An 18,326-nucleotide genomic window follows, 5' to 3' on the forward strand; every position below is an offset into this window, starting at 1 on the left:
CATGACACATTTGCGTACCTTCATGTCATTGCTATGTTTGGCCATTTACACTGTACCTGTCGCGGGACTTTATCTTTGTTCCAGGTCAATTTACCCTCTGATTATTCCACTTTATATTACATGTCCTGTATCTCACATGTGTGTCTTTTTATGGACTAATAAAATTCATATGCAATATACTATTTGCTTGACTCCTTTCCTCCAGTTTTACACATATAGAAAAGAGGTGGAGGAGTAAAAGGAGGAGGAGGAGACACAGATATAGGCATGTCATGCCCTTATGAAGTCAAGAAAGGCTGGAATAAAAATGTAAAATACAAAAAAAAAAAATCTGAAATCGAAGACTATCATATACCGTCGGACTTCCCACCATAAATTATGCCAACTGCCGATCGGGCGGCGTTATTCCCACGAACCTCTGAACAACGTCCATGAAGGCAAAGTGTTTGGTTTCCGGGGGCAGTATGGTTGCAAAGCTGAACCTTAAAGGTATGTCCAGAAGGGCACCTGCAGGAGTGGAGCCTGCGGCTTAATTCGACTCCACCCGGGAAACCTCAACCATGCCAGCTACAGAAAAGATGGACAGATTGCAAGCTTTGTCGATTCAGTGGGTGGTGGTGGATGTCTGTTTTTAGTTGTGCTAGCAATTTGTCAGCTTAATTCCGTTAACAAACGAGACTCCGGCATGCCCCCGTGGTACGCGTCAAGCTTACTATAGGGACACGCGAGGCTCTGGCACGTGTGATCGAGCAATAACAGGTCTGTCATGCTCTTACATGTCCGGGGCTGCATGCGCGCTACACTGAAAGGACCAGTGTGTGTTGCTTACAGGTGCAGATAACCCGCTGAACACGGTTAGTGATGGGGATCTGGGATTCCAATTCTTCCCCGCGAACGAGGATTTCCCAGTAAGTGCAGGTCAACCGGAATTCCGGAATTAGGCCTAACCGGCATTCCAGAAAGAATGCAAAATTTAAGTGTCTGAACCACAGGTGCTGTAGCTTGCTTAACAGCTGGGCTCCTATGCTGAGTAGCACGCAGTTCTTACATAAGCAGGTGGCATAGCTTGGTTCACGGGTGGGCAACTCTGCTGAGTAACAGACAGTGCTTACATAAGCAGGCTGCATAGCTAGGTTCACAGGTGGGCTCCTCTGCTGAGCAGTAGACACCGGTACTAGTCCCAAAGTATTCACTTTGCTAAACAGGGTTAAAAAATGGTTCTTACATAAACAGGCAGCACAGCTTGGTTCACGGGTGGGCTCCTCTGATGAGTAGCAGACAAAGTTACTAGGCCCAAAGTATTAACTGTGCTAAATGCAGTCAAAAACTGGTTATTTCATAAACAGGCGGCATAGCTAGGTTCACTGGTGGGCTCTCTGCTGAGTAGCAGACAGTGCTACAAGGCCCTAAAGGATTTTCTGGACAAGATGCGGTAAAAAATTATTAGAAACACACACGGTGTAGCTCCTTGACAGGTGTACTACACCGCTTGCTACCACACACCGCTACTATGCCATGAAACAGTCTATTAACATTGAAAACCATTATTAATGTGAAAATGAAGTTACGCTTTTTGTGAACAAACTGTTCTCGAACGGAACCTCGAGCAGCTGAATTTTAAAGCAAAGTGTTCGAGTTCAACGAACGGCTCGAACACCGCCCAAAACAGCTGGAATTTTAACTTGGCGAACAGGTCGACTCAAACACCGCTCATCTCTAAGGCTAGTTTCACACTAGCGTTTTTGAGCGCAGCGACGGCCTGCGCATGGCCGCCGCTAAGCACCGCCCCCTGCCGCGCCTCCGCCGGTAGCTCCGCCTACCGGCGCATGATGCTGCATGCGCCCTGCGTCCCCTATCTTTATCACTGGGGGCGCAGGCCATGCACAGTATGCGTTTGGCGGAGCATGCGCCTTTTTGATGGTGCGCCGGCGCAACCAAACTGCAGCAGGTTGCGTTTGGCGCAGGTCAGCGCACCGTCAAAAGGATGCATGCGCCGCCAAACGCATACTGCGCACGGCCTGCGCCCCCAGTTATAAAGATAGGGGACGCAGGGTGCATGCAGCGTCATGTGCCGGTAGGCGGAGCTACCGGAGGAGGCGCAGCAGGGGGCGGGGCTTAGCGGCGGCCGTGCGCAGGCCGTCGCTGCGCTCAAAAACGCTAGTGTGAAACTAGCCTTATCAGGAGGCAGACTCAGACGTTCTCAGGCCCAGTATGGATTCTACAAGATTGTAGAAAGTTGAGAAAGGGTACAGTATCACTGGATAACAGGTATATATATAGCATAGTTTACACATTAAAAACCTACCGTATATACTCGTGTATAAGCCGAGATTTTCAGCCCATTTTTTGCGCTGAAAGTCCCCCTCTCGGCTTATATACGAGTTATATACCGGGGGGATCGGCAGGGGAGGGGGAACGGGGGTGTCAGATCATACTCACCCTTCTCTGCAGCTCCCCTGCTTGTTCTATGTTGTTGGCGCTGCTCTCTTCCTGCTTCAGCTGTAAAATGGTACCCGCTCATTAAATATGCGCATATTTAATGAGCTGGTACCACGTGACCGCTGAACCAGGAAGAGAGCAGCGCCGACAACATGGAACAAGCAGGGGAGCTGCAGAGACAAGCGCCAGGACCCGGTGAGTATGAACGCGGGGGGTTGGGAGGCATAGTCACCTGTCCCTGCGCTCTGCTGTCTTGCGTCCTCTGCAGTGACATTCAGGTCAGAGGGCGTTATCGCTCTCTGCCTGCACAGTCACTGCAGAGCGCAATGCTGATGAGCAGGGGGCAGCGACTGAGGTGAGCATACAGGTTTTTGTTTTTTCTTGTAAGGGAGGCAGCGGCAGCAGCAACATGATGGGGCCACTCACTGTGCAGAAAAGCTGGGGCCACTCACTGTGCAGAAAAGCTGGGGCCACTCACTCTGCAGCAAAGCTGGGGCCACTCACTCTGCAGCAAAGCTGGGGCCACTCACTGTGCAGATAACTGGGGCCACTCACTGTGCAGATAACTGGGGCCACTCACTGTGCAGAAAAGCTGGGGCCACTCACTGTGCAGAAAAGCTGGGGCCACTCACTGTGCAGATAACTGGGGCCACTCACTGTGCAGCAAAGCTGGGGCCACTCACTGTGCAGATAACTGGGGCCACTCACTGTGCAGATAACTGGGGCCACTCACTGTGCAGATAACTGGGGCCACTCACTGTGCAGAAAAGCTGGGGCCACTCACTGTGCAGATAACTGGGGCCACTCACTGTGCAGCAAAGCTGGGGCCACTCACTGAGCATAACTGGGGCCACTCACTGTGCATAACTGGGGCCACACACTGTGCATAACTGGGGCCACTCACTGTGCAGAAAAGCTGGGGCCACTCACTGTGCAGATACCTGGGGCCACTCACTGTGCAGCAAAGCTGGGGCCGCTCACTGAGCATAACTGGGACCACTCACTGAGTATAACTGGGGCCACTCACTGTGCAGATAACTGGGGCCACTCACTGTGCATCATAACTGGGGCCACACACTGCAGATAACTGAGGCCACTCACTCTGCACCCTCGGCTTATACACAAGTCAATAAGTTTTCCTAGTTTTTTGTGGCAAAAATAGGGGGGTCGGCTTATACTCGGATCGGCTTATACTCGAGTATATACGGTATGTCTATATATCAGGAGGCAGACTCAGACGGTCTCAGGCCCAGTATGGATTCGACATGATTTTAGAAACTTGAGAAAGGGTACAGTATCACTGGATCGCCTGTACAGTATATATAGCATAGTTTAAACATTAAAAATCTGCGTGTATATTTCCGGAGTCCGACAAAGACACTCACAGCCTCAGCATGGATTAGACAAGAATCTAAAAAGTAGAAAAAGGGTTATGTATTCGAAGTGTACAACAGTATAAACTCTTGGGGTATTTTTCAATCTTCATATATATTTCAGTCTCAGTAAGACTGTCCAGACTCTCCGCAAGAGGAAACGAGATGGATACAAGTACAGACGGAAAGTCGAGTGATTGCAGAAATTTTGGAATTACTAATCACGGGAAAAACTCCTGGGAGAATTCTCAGAGGCGATGCTGACCCTCAATTACTTTGTCTGTGGAGACAGCGAATACAGTTCTTGTGAAGAAAGGTTTGTATCGCAGTACCGTGGAACCCATCACCGTTACTCATCTCTATCAAATTGTGATCACAGGGAGAGATGTAGACATTGTCCTCACTGCCTATCATGATCTGTCAGGTAACTTTGGAGTGCAAAAGACACAAGCCACAGGCCGTAGGCGATTCTATTGGATTGGCATGAGAGTACACATTTAAAAATGTGGGCAGGAATATCACACGTCTGTGAGTCGGAAAACCGTGAAAGCTGATGATAAACCACCACTGCATCTCATTGTGAGTCGACATCCATAACAAATGGAAGCCATTGATCATCTGAAGATAGAGCCAAGCAGGACAGGACACAGTTACATCTTAACCATCATCTATCATTTCACCAAATGTGTTTGGCAGTCCCAGTGAAGTATTTAACAGGCCAGACTACACAGTGGTGGAGCAGGGAGAGGTAAGTATTGCAAGTGCTGGTGCCCTGAACAAGCAGGGGGGTCCACTCATGGCTGGCGGTACTGGCACAGGGCCCCTCATAGTACGCCGGTGTGTCTGACGGCAGGTGTGCACCCCAACTGTCAGAGACACTTGATTGTACTATGAGGGACCCTGTGCCAGTGCTGTTGCCCAAGAGTGGGCCCACCCACCTGTCCAGGGCAACGGCACTCGCATGGATGCGTGTGCCAGGTGGTGACCCCGGCCCTGTTAGGGAGGTGGAGAAAATGGCATATGTTGATGTTGTACATTCAGCAGCTGCAAATGGAGTAATTGGAGAAGTCCGCAGAAGAGGAGGACAAAAGCGAGCCGTTTTTCTGGCAACCTACGTGTCAGCAGGGGAGGGTGGGACAAAATACTTTGAAACCCATGCATGGTTCATTTTAATGAAGGTTAGATCATCAACATTTTAGGTCGACAGACGGGTCCTTTTTTCTGTCAGGATTGATCCAGCAGCACTGAAGACTCTTTCAGGTAACACACTAGCAGCAGGGCAAGCGAGCTGCTGTAAGGCATATTTTGCCAATTAAGGCCAGGTGTAAAGTTTACTGGCCCAATAGTCAAAGAGGAATGACCGGTGAGGGAGAACATCGATATGGGAGAAGAAGTAGTTTGTTACCATAGTTGACAACTGCTGTCTCCTGTCACTTTCAATCGATGCAGTATTACCAGTCATGTGAGCGGTACTTGAAAAATCGGTCCACAACATGGTCATGAAACCCCTGTGTCCAACTCCACTTCGGCTGTGTGAACCACGAACACCTCTTCCATGTTGCCCCCTATGGCTCGTGGGAGAAACATCACCGCTGCTGTGTGCTGGGAATGCCTCAAACAAACGGTTTACCAGAGTTGCTTCTTTGTTAGCCAATATTAGCTCTAGGTTCTCCTGTGGCATGATGTTTTGGAATTTGTCTTTATAGCGTGGATCCAGGATGCTGGCCAACCAGTAGTCATCATCGTTCATCATTTTGGCACTGCGGGTGTCCCTTTTTAGGATCTGCAAGGCATAATCAGACACGTGGGCCAATGTTCCAGGTGTCAATGATGCACTGCGAGTGCTAGGTGGAGGAGCACTTTCTGGCAAATCAACATCCCTCCAGTCATGCACAAACCCTGTACCTGACCTTGCCACTCCAACATTTTTTCTTGCCCCCTGAGAAGCATCCTCCTTCCCAAAATAATCATCCCTAACATCCTCCTCCTCCTCCTCTTCCTATTCTTCCTCCACCTCGTCCACGAGACTTCCCTGAGCAGACAATGGCTGACTGTCATCAACGCTTCCCTCCTCCTCTTCCTCCTCAGCTGCAGACACCTGCTCCTTAATGTGCGTCAAAGTTTGCATGAGCAGACGCATAAGTGGGATGCTCATGCTTATGATGGCATCATCTGCGCTTACCAGCCGTGTGCATTCCTCAAAACACTGAAGGACTTTACAGAGGTCTTTCAGCTTCGACCACTGCACACCAGACAACTCCATGTCTGCCCGCAAACTGCCTGACCATGTATCCTCCCACAAATGAATTACAGCCTGCCTCTGTTTGCACAGCCTCTGAACCATGTGCAGGGTGGAGTTCCACCTTGTTGCAACGTCGATAATTAGGCGGTGCTTGGGAAGGTGGAGCAATAGCTGCAGCTTCTGCATACGACTGGAGTGTATGGGCGACCGGCGGATGTGCGAGCACAGTCTTCGCACCTTATGGAGCAGGGCTGTTAACTCCAGATAATTATTGAGGAAGCACTGCACCACCAGTTTCAAGGTGTGAGCCAGGCAAGGTGTGTGTCTGAGTTTTGAAAGGGCTATGGCTGCCACAAAATTCCGTCCGTTTTCACTAACTACCTTGCCTGCCTCAAGATGTAGACTGCCCAGCCATGACTCAGTTTGTCTCTGCAAGTAGTCGGCCAGTACCTCCGCGGTGTGTCTGTTGTCGCCCAAACACATCATCTTCAACACAGCCTGCTGACGCTTACCACTAGCTGTTCGATAGTGGGACACCTCTTGTGCGACACTGGCAGCTGCGGATGGAGTGCTTGTGCGACTGCACTCTGTGGATGAGCTTTCGCTTCTGGAGGAGGTGGAGGAGGAGGGTCGAACGCCTACAGCCAACTGTTTCCTATACCGTGGGCTAGGCAGCACTGTCCCACCGCCGCTGTCCCCTGTGGACCCTGCATCCACCACATTAACCCAGTGCGCAGTGATGGACACGTAATGGCCCTGGCCATGCCTACTGGACCATGCATCTGTTGTGAGGTGCACCTTTCCACTAACTGATTGCTTGAGTGCATGGACAATACGGTCTTTCACATGCACGTGGAGGGCTGGGATAGCGTTTCGCAAAAAGAAGTGCTGACTGGGTAGGTCATAGCGTGGTACTGTGTAGGCCATGAGCTCGCGGAAAGCTTTGCTTTCAACCAACCGGTAGGGCATCATCTCTAACGAGATTAGTTTGGCAATGTGGGCGTTCAAAGCCAGTGTACGCGGATGAGAGGATGAGTACTTTCTTGTCCTACTCAGAGTCTCTAGTAGGGTGAGCTGGACTTGAGGGCTGCATATGGTGGAACTAGCGGTGGACATGGCAGACTGAGAGAGGGTTGGTGATGGTGTTGGCATTGGTGGTGTTGCTGATGGCCTAGATTCAGTCTTTCGTAGCAATAACATTGTGATTCCATGACTGCTTTGCTCTTGCGACGACACCTCGACATTTGCTGCTAGTGGTGCGCTAACCGGTGGGCTTACAGTGGGGGAAGCGATGCAGCGTTGCTAACTACCTTCATTCGGTGCAGGTGCACATGTAGTACGTGAGGTTTGGTAGTCCGTCCACGCTTGCATGTGCATGGTGGTTAAATGGCTAAGCATGCAACTGATATTCAAATTTCTCAGATTTTTCCCTCGGCTAAAGGTCTTTGCGCACTTCTTACAGATAACTTTTGCCTGATCATTAGGATTTTGTTCAAAAAAGTGCCACACTGCACTCTTCCTACTATGGAAGACATTTTGAGGCCTTGCACGCTGTGCTAATTAAAACGTCTGGATAAGCTGTCCTGCAACTCTTTTGTTTTTTGTGACACGTTTTTGGACTGCTACGGTCCTGCGAGATAACTGCTGTTGCGATGTCGTTGCCTGCTGTGGATCCTCCTCCTCCTCTTCTGAGCTATTGGCAGCGGCACCCTCTTCCCCCAGTGGATGCCAATCTGGGGCAACAACTGGGTCATCCATTACCTCCTCTTCCATTTCATGTGCACCTTCCTCTGTGTCACCGTGTAAGGTGGTATAGTATGCGGGAAAGGGCACCTGTGTTTCATCCGGGTCTGATTCTGCCTCAGTACACTGCAAGGACAATGTAGTGCTTTGAGTGAATGTACCAGCAGAAAAATCGAGCAGTGGCTGTGCATCAGTGAACTCCATGTCAGATTCATCTTGGACTGGGGAATTCACGATTTGACTTGATAACCCAGGCATGATATGTGAAATGAGCTCCATGGATCAATCTGTAGTGTAGCCTGTCGCATCCTTCACTTTTGGTAGGGGTGAAGGACACAAGGAAAGGTGCTGTTCCTGACCAGGAGCCTCCACTGACGACTCAGTGCTTTTATTTTTTGAAACTTCAGAAGAGGAGGCGAGAGAGCTGGAATCTGTGTCAGCAATGTAAGCCAAAACTTGTTCCTGAAGCTTCGGCTTAAAAAGCGGTTTACCTACTCCCAGAAAAGGGAGCCTTCGAGGCCTTGTGGAGCCAGATGATGACGCAGGCTCAACACCTCCTGCCTTAGGTGCTATTGTGGTTTTGCCACTACCAACAGATGCAACACCAACACCACCACCATCAGAACCAGCTGGCAACCCCCGCCCACTTCCACGGCCTCTTCCACCATACTTCCTCAATTTTGTGAAAATGTACCCAAAATACCACAAGCTATATGGTACTGTAAAACAAGGTAGAAGGTGTATATAGTATTGGTGAGAATTTGAATATCACTAGAGATTTGAGGAAGCTGAACTAGTATCTCAAGGCCAGTAGAGATTACACCTCAATGTAACAGGCTGAAATTGGATGGTCTATGACAAGGTGGAGGGTGTATATAGTATTGGTGAGAATTTGAATCTCACCATAGATTTGAGGATGCTGAACTAGTATCTCAGGGCCAGTAGAGATTACACCTCAATGTAACAGGCTGAAATTGGCTGGTGTATGACAAGGTGGAGGGTGTATATAGCATTGGTGAGAATTTGAATCTCACTAGAGATTTGAGGATGCTGAACTAGTATCTCAGGGCCAGTAGAGATTACACCTCAATGTAACAGGCTGAAATTGGATGGTGTATGACAAGGTGGAGGGTGTATATAGTATTGGTGAGAATTTGAATCTCACTACAGATTTGAGGACGCTGAACTATTGTCTCAGGCCCAGTAGAGATTACACCTCAATGTAACAGGCTGAAATTGGATGGTGTATAACAAGGTGGAGGGTGTCTATAGTATTGGTGAGAATTTGGATCTCACTAGAGATTTGAGGACGCTGACAATGATACTCTCAGTTCAAGTATGGACGCAGGCAGCCTAATAAGCAGGACTGCTGAACACAAAAGGGTGGAAAAATGAACGCTTGGTAACTGTGCAGAAAAGAGGAAGAAAAGTATTTTTGCTTTTAAAAAAGCAGTTTGCACAGCAGTGTGTAAATAGCAATGCAGCTATCAGGGAGCCTTATAAGACAGCCTAATAACCAACAGAGCTGATGCACAAAAATAGAGCCTCCCCTGTCACTGCACACAAACTGTTGTGTTGTAAGTGGAAATCGCTAACAGCAGAAGCAGTTTTTTGGTTCTTCTTCTCTGCCTAATGCTCTCCCTTATTCTGAATCAGCAGCAGCAACCTCTCCCTAATGCTAAGATCGGCAGACGTAAGATGGCAGTTGGTGTGCACGCCATTTTAAAGCCCCTGTGACGCCACACAAAGCCAGCCAATCACTTGCATGCCCTTCTCAAAGATGGTGGTGACCGATGCCTATGACATCGCTTTGCCCACAGTGTGCGTCCTCCATCATTGGCTGAAAAAGAGCGCTGGAAGCATCATTTGAAATGCGACTTTGGCGCTCTGGTCGCCGACCTCGTGGCCAACCTCACAATATGGTTGGGTTTCGTTTCATGAAACCCGACTTCAGCGAAAGTCGCCGACTTTTGAATTTGACGGACCTGTTTCGCTCAACTCTACTGGCCACACAAAGACCAGGGACTTCAGGTTCAGTACACTGGCCACACCAGGACCAGGTACTTTAGGTTCAGGACACTAGCCACACCATTACCAGGGGACCTATCAACTCACTAGTTGCACAACTAAGACACTAATGACACTCATTACTTTGGCACCTCCCGTTTTGGGGATGGTGCCTTTTATACAAGATGCCTCACAGGTATTGAATAAGGGCATCTTAGCAGGTGCTCGTGCTGGCTCTTTAAAAACAAGGCAGTGTACGCACGCACTAGATGTGCCGCCAAGAAGAGCGGCGTGCACAACACAAAAAAGCAGGGAGCAACCCTGGAACAACGCCACTCATCCAGGGTGGTAAGTATGCCAGCGTCCCTGCATTGAAGGTGAGGGAAGCTATGTGGGGATGCCGGCAGTGGCATTATAACCAACTACTCAAATAAATTCTTCCATGCCTTTGGTAAAGTTTCTTTGTTATTTTTTCATTAATTTCGTATGATTTGTTCTAGCTCTTTATCATTATTTTATCACTATATAGTTGGGGCATACAGGGCACTTTACTGTCGTACTGATTGTAGTCTTTCATACAATGCAGTACACATACTGTGTGATTCTGGTTTACTGACAGTATCCTAAATTGTTGTTATTAATAGTAGTATTTTTTAGAGCCCCATTAATTTCAATGTGCTGGACATTTGAAAAGGGCTACATATATATTACATACATAAAATTAAGTAAACAAACTGTTACACAGGCGAGAGGATCCTGCTCTCTCAGCTTACAATTTAAATTACCCAGATATATTTGTTGGTGATCAGGTAAATTATGGATATGGCCTAACATTTTCATTTTCGACCTCCATCACTTTGACTTCACTCATTAGTCAATAGCAGCCTATAAGAGTTAATTATTATAAGCGAGCACTAAAATACGCGAATGCTCGTTACTCAAAGTGAGCAATTTCTAATGCTCAGATGCTCATTTCAAGTAATGAGAATAATGGGAGTCAATGGGAAATCTGAACATTTTTCAGGCAGATCCTACAAGGAGATTTGGGGGGCTGTCAAAATATTGAAATTGATGGAAAAGGTGCTGAATGGAAGGATCACAGCATGTAGAAGACCCCTGGAAGCATCTATGACTCCCAGATTGCTTCTGAGAATAATAGGGTTACACTTTTTCTCTACTTTAAGGACTGACAATAAAACATTCAAAATTAACGAGAAAAATTTTAAAAGGATTAAAAAATTATAATTTATGTAAGCCAAAATTGAATTTTTTTATTTAAAATTTGGAAATTTCAGTGTAATTTATGAAGGAAGCAAGAAGTGCCAAAAATTCAGGACTCAGAGGTACTCAGATACTCACTGTATTAGACATAAATCAGTGCCTCATACACATTCTGTTCAAATTGTCATGTATTGGTACTTCTAGACTCATAAAGGCTATGCACTAAATTTCAAGCAGAGTCATACATACACCTTTGAAGGCACCAACTGGACTGCCTCATAAAACAAATTAACTCCTTTACCCCCGAGGGTGGTTTGCACGTTAATGACCGGGCCAATTTTTACAATTCTGACCACTGTCCCTTTATGAGGTAATAACTGTGGAACGCTTCCATGGATCCTACTGATTCTGACATTGTTTTCTTGTGACATATTGTACTTCATGTTAGTGGTAAAATTTCATTCATATAACTTGTGTTTATTTGTGAAAAAAACAGAAATTTGGTGAAAATTTTGAAAATTTTGCATTTTTCCAACTTTGAATTTTTATGCCCTTAAATCACACAACACCCTTAATAGGTAACATTTCCCAAATGTTTACTTTAAATCGTCACAATTTTGGAGCCAAAATTTTTCTGTTAGGAAGTTATAAGGGTTAAAAGTTGACAAGAGCTTTCTCATTTTTACAACACCATTTTTTTTAGGGACCACATCACATTTGAAGTCACTTTGAGAGGTCCATAGTGCAGAAAATACCCAAAAGTGACACCATTCTAAAAAAAAGCACCCCTCAAGGTGCTCAAAACCACATCCAAGAAGTTTATTAACCCTTCAGGTGCTTCACAGGAATTTTTTAATGTTTAAAAAAATGAACATTTAACTTTTTTCACAAAAAAATTACTTCAGGTCCAATTTTTTTTATATTACCAAGGGTAACAGGAGAAATTGTACAGCAAAAGTTATTGTGCAAATTGTCCTGAGTATGCTGATACCTGATATGTGGGGGGGACCACTGATTCGGTGCATAGCATAGCTCAGAAGGGAAGAAGCGCCGTTTGACTTTTTCAACGCAAATTGAGATCGGACGCCATGTTGCATTTGGACAGCCCCTTATGTGCTTAACAGTGGAAATCCCCACAAGTGACCCCATTTTGGAAACTATACCCCCCAAGGAACTTATCTAGATGTGTGGTGAGATCTTTGAACCCCCAAGGGCTTCACAGAAGTTTATAACATACAGCCATAAAAATGAAAAAATCTTTTTTTTCCACAAAAATGATATTTTTGCCCCCAATTTTTTATTTTCCCAATGGTAACAGGATAAATTGGACACCAAAAGTTGTTGTGCAATTGATCCTGAGTAGGCTGATACCCCATATGTGAGGGTAAACCACTGTTTGGGCTCAAGGCACAGCTTGGAAGGGAAGGAGCACTGTTTGACTTTTACAATGTAGAATTGGCTGTAATTGAGATCAAATGCCATGTCGTGTTTGGAGACTCCCTGATGTGCCTAAACAGTGGAAACCCCCCAATTCTAACTCCAATCCAAACACCAACACACCCCTAACCCTAACCATAGCCCTAACACACCCCTAACCCTAATCCCAACCCTAACCCTAGCCCTAACCCTAACACACTACTAACCCTAGCCCTAACCCTAACCCCAACACACCCCTAACCCTAATCCTAGCCCTAACACTAGCCCTAAACCTAATACACCCCTAGCCCTAATCTGAACCCTAACCCTAGCCCTAACCCTAACCCTAGCCCTAACCCTAACCCTAATGGGAAAATGGAAATAAATACATTTTTTTAATTTTATTATTTTCCCTAACTAAGGGGGTGATAAAGGGGGTTTGATTTACTATTTATAGCGGGTTTTTATGTTTGGCAGCTGTCACACGCTAAAAGACTCTTTTTATTGTAAAAATAGTTTTTGCATCACCTCATTTTGAGGGCTCTAATTTTTCCATATTTTAGCCCACAGAGTCATGTGAGGTCTTATTTTTTGTGGGAAAATTGACGTTTTTATTGGTACCATTTTCGAGCAGGTGACATTTTTTGATCGCTTTTAATTCCGATTTTTGGGAGGCAGAATGAACAAAAACCAGCATTGCATGAATTTCTTTTGGGGGGTGTTTACACCGTTCTGCATGTGGTAAAATTGATAAAGTGGTTTTATTCCTCGGGTCAGTACGATTACAGCGATACCTCATTTATATAATTTTTTTATGTTTTGGCGCTTTTATACAATAAAAACAATTTTATATGAAAAATAATAATTTTTGCATCGCTTTATTCTGCGAGCTATATCTTTTTTATTTTTTCACTGATGACACTGTATGGTGGTTCATTTTTGTGGGACAAGATGACGTTTTCAGCGGTACCATGTTTATTTATATTCGCCTTTTTGAATCCGTGTTATTGCACTTTTTGATCGGCGGTATGATGATAAAGCATTGTTTTTTGCGTTGGGTTTTTTTTTGAAGGGGTTCGCTAAAGCGGTTATCTAGTGGGACAGTTTTATAGGGCGGGTCGTTACGGACGTGGTGATACTAAATATGTGTATTTTTATTGTTTGTTTTTTTATTTACAAAAAAAGGATATATTAGGGAATTTTTATTTATTTATGATTTTGTTTTAAATTATTTTTATGCATGATTTTAGTTTTTTAACTTTATTCTATTGTCCCAGGTAGAGACATGACTGTAAAGTGTCAGATCGCTGATCTTCCACTTTGCAGTGCACTGTGTCAAATCAGCGATCTGACAGGCACTGCAGAGGATTTCTCAGCGCATGCTCTCAGCAGGCACTGAGAAAGCCGCCTCCCTGCAGGACCCCGAAGGCCCCTGCCAACATATTGGATCCAGGTGCCTGCAGGGAGGAGCCCTCAGAACAGTGTGATCACATTGAGCTGTTCCGAGGTCTCAGGGAAGCACGCAGGGAGCCCTTTCCCTACGCGATTCTTCCCTGTGCCCCCGGTACACTGCGATCCTGTTTGATCACAGTGTGCCGGGGGTTAATGTGCCGGGGGCTGTCCGTCACTGCCCCAGGCACATAGTGCCAGGAGTCCGCTATGATAATCAGCTGACACTCGGCCACAATCAGCAGCGCCCCCTCCTTGAGCGCCGCTGATCGACAATGATGTACTATCCCATCCATGGGAATTAAGTCCCAGGTCACATGGATGGGATAGTGCGTCATTTGGCAGAAAGGGGTTAAGAAAATGCAGCTGTGGCACTTCTACAGTCAAAGGAAAAAATTATAATTAGAGTCATCCAGTCATCTATAGACCATAGAAAACAACAACTGGTGGGCCTCATTCAAATATTAAACATTAAAAACACTTTATGTGCTTCTGTCATCTGGTGGTGTGGAAAAGTTGGGCCTAATCCAGGCTTTGCTCAATTTTTTCAGAGTAAGCCTGGCAGCATTTTCTGTTGACAGGAAAAAGTGCCTGTCTGTTACGACCTACCCGGTGGCACTAAAAACCCCACTCAGACAAGATGTTAGCGGCATGGTAGCACAGCACCTCCAAGAGGGACAGCTCTTTCCATGTGTCCAGCTTTGAGACCCAGTAGCTGAATGTCCCAGAGGAATTAGGGAGTATGGTGGTTTGTTGGCCAGATATGGCTTGACCATCTTTAAAAAATGTTCCCTCTGTCAAAAATACCCAATCATCAGGGCATTGGTGCAAAGAGACTGTCCTGGAATTGGCCCAGGCCTTTTACAGTGTACCCCTGCCTTTGCTCTACCTGGTGTGTCTCTCCCTCACCTCTCCTCCTTGGTTGGACAAGGAAGCTTGCCCCTGCTGCTAGTGTTGTCTGAAGGGAAATTTTTCAACATATTTTCCACATATGGCTTTCTGGTATAGCACAATTTTAGTAGACCTTCCCACCTCTGAAAGGAAAGATGCAAGGTTTTCTTTGTAGTGCGAGTCTAGTAGGGTGAACTACCAGTACTTATTTTTGGCCAAGGTGAATGTAACGCGAGTGTCATGGAAAAGGCAGCGGTACATAAAGTCTGACATATGTTTCAAGGTCCCTACAGCCAACACGTTTCTGTCTCCACCATAATGACTATTCTCCATCTCTTCCTCATCCTTCATCTCTTCCTTCTCATTCCCCTATTCAGCTCATCCACATAGGAGAGACGGAATGAAACTTCTGTTGGTACTTGCCTCTGTTGCGCTAGCCAGCTCCTATTCCTCCACTTCCTCAGCTTCCAACTCTTCATTGCTGCCCAATTTGTGCTGAGCAGGTGAGATGATGCTGGGCTTGGTAGTATGTCTCTGTCTCATGTCTTCCTCCATCTCCACCTGGTTCACATGCAAAGCTTAATGTTTAATTGTCAGCAGCAATAAGATGAATAAAAATCACCACAGTCCTGGATAGGTGCTCAAGTAGGGTCTAAAACCAATTAAATATATCAAAAACTTGGCACTCAAAGGAATTTTGGAACTTTTTTTGGATTTTAATTGTAGTCCATAAATAAGCACAGACATTTCTGTCTCAAACGACCTTCATCATTGTAACCGACTGCACAGGACATTCACAGAATAAGCGGTGGATACTGCGTTCACCACGTTGCCTACTATCCTTGTCAGGAACCGGGGTGTTTGGTTGTCCCCAGTTTGTCAGGGATCCTATTTTATGACCCCACTCCAGTTCCTGTTTTGGAACTTGCAGCTCTCTGGCGCCCCCTTTCCCTCAGGTCAGTTAGGGAACTGCACCAAGAGTAATCAGTCGCCAGACGGGCCACTGGGATGTGTATTGACTATTAGGCACTCTGCAGCGAGGGAAATATAACTACTCCCAGTCGCAGCCAGGCAATACGCTTATAAAAACCCGTTTCATCACTGCCAGCTTTGTCCAACAAGCTTAGGACACGGCGCCACCACCAGCTCCTATTCCTATGATTATTAACTGGTCAGGAGCCAACCCAATCAGTAGCAAATTTAGCCTCAGAGGATGTCAACGTACATTATAGAGCAAGGAGAAACAAAGCTAGTAATTTTATGGATTTTACTCCAAAAGGTAGGCGGTGTTTACAAAAGGTATAAAATATATTATAAAATGAGACAATTGAAATATGTACAAGCAATTACAAAATAACTGGGATTAAAAGGAGAAAACACTTACAGTTGCTTAAGTCATTTCATAGCAGACCATGCGGTGCGGGGGAGGGGCAATACATCACAGTGCATCACAGAGCCACTCTGTATCAGGGTTCCAGGGCTAAGACACCTGCAAAATGAGCTCCCACTATCTTATACCCCCTTGTGTGACATCACTGAGGTGAGCAGAGATATGTACGCACTCCCCATAAACTCATAAGTTTCATATCCCGGGGAGGGAACCTCATATAGCGACGAACAAAGTATCATCTAACTCAAGCTGACGTTGGAGTTCATTTAAGTCCAAAAACGAAGTGCCTGTATGAACCGGTTTAGTAGGAATCCATTTATTGGAGTCTGCTGAAGCTGGTGTCTAGAAAACTACAGGGTGGGTAGCTCTATCGGAGCACATTCCAAATACGTAACTTTCATACTTATAACACCAACTGGGGTCAAGATGTTCCATAATATTTAGATCTTAAATCAACTCTATCTTAGACAAAGGAGCACATTTCCCCAACTGCCTTCAGTCAGCTTAGGGCCATAAACTAGCATCACGTTACACAGAATGTGGAGCTAGAAGGAGCTGGGAGGGGAGGGGCTAGAAAAGCCCACAGCAGGTGTCTTGCACAGACCTAATGGATGTAGCAGAGCTCAGTGTGTGTGACAATGAAAAGTTCTAGAAGGGTACACAGATATTCGTAGTATCATTACAATGTTCACCCAGTGTGCCATCAGAGAAATGTAGCTTCATTTGCACAAGCGCGTGACCACGTATTATTCGTTAAGTAGACAATCCCTGTAACTACGTTGGTAAGGGCACAGACGATGTTCCTGAACACGTGCTAGTACATGGTGGGTATGCCACAGCAGGAGAAATAGTGGCGGCTGGGGGCATAGTATCAAGGGACCAAATTTGAACACCTGTAGCAGGACAATTTTTGTTTTTTTTATTTAGAACCAATGAGATTTCACACCAAGCAGGTTCTACAGTATGCATGACAATACTCATTTTTTGGAACAAAAATATTTTGTGAAATCAATCAAAAGCAGTTTTTAAAAAATTTAACCCACCATAATTTTACACAATGGTCATTAAACTGTATAGATGACTAATTGAATCAAGAAAAAGATTTTGATAATCTTTTTGGAGTTTTAGATAGCATGGTAATGTAATAATAACCTTGTTAAATTGTATGGATGACTTATTCAATCCAGAAATTTTTTTCAACTTAAATATTTTGAAAGTCTAGTTGATGTACTCCTCATAAACGTTATGCTAAAAGTGCAAAGTAAAGAAAAAAAAATTATAAGGAGGGTAATACAGTCATCCTCTTCAGGTGTCAGCTTCTTCTCCTTCCTCTGGAGGCTGGGGGAAATGCCTCCACCGGCTTCCTGAAGCCCGATTCCCAGGTGCCTGGGCTGTAAGTGACCCAGCTTTGCATAGTGCCAGAGCCCTCGACATGTAGAAATGGGCTACCACTCTGTGTGACCTACACAATTGCCTGCTTCCACATAGGAGGTGATGAACACAAGGACAATCCAATCTGTTTGGAATGGTAGCCCTGTCTCAAGCTACCAATGTTGACCATCCATTTTGAGGAACTTGCCCTTGTTTCAAGCCATCAGCTCTTGCAAGTGTTCTGTCTCTACTCCTCGCTGTTTGAATGAGATGATAGGTCCAATTTGTTCTATGTACTCTATCTCTGCTGCCAGTCATACGTATCAACCTACACCAGGTATGGCAACTATTGGGGTACCTTGCAGCCAGTGGGATAGCTAGCATTTCTCCAGCCCTCGTTCTGTCTTTCCTCATTCTCTTACTGACCAGCCTAGGTCCTACTGTCCACTCAGTAGTTGCTGGATCCTGGCTCTCGCATCTGCAGTCAGCAAGAATCCCAGTAGTGGAAGTTGTGGCCTGGGCTTGGGCCTTGGTGGTTCAGAGAATGCGGACAGTTCCAGATCACAGGCAACTTCCACCTCAACTGTTGGGCCAATATTCCTCTGTTGCTCTGTCATCAGTCTTGCAGAATTCTGCCATCTTTGTTGCCTTGTTGCCTGTAACGATAATGTAAAGTATCACACCTTCCGGAACATTCCAGAATCTTTTATTCACATACTGTACTCTGCTATGCCAGTGGAGAGGGTCTGACCCCCCCTTCCTTTCCTTAGCCTGCAAATATCTT

The sequence above is a fragment of the Dendrobates tinctorius genome, unplaced genomic scaffold (genome assembly GCF_039654945.1).
Source record: "Dendrobates tinctorius isolate UK_male_01 unplaced genomic scaffold, ASM3965494v1 ptg000250l, whole genome shotgun sequence".
In the NCBI taxonomy this organism is placed as follows: Eukaryota; Metazoa; Chordata; class Amphibia; order Anura; family Dendrobatidae; genus Dendrobates; species Dendrobates tinctorius.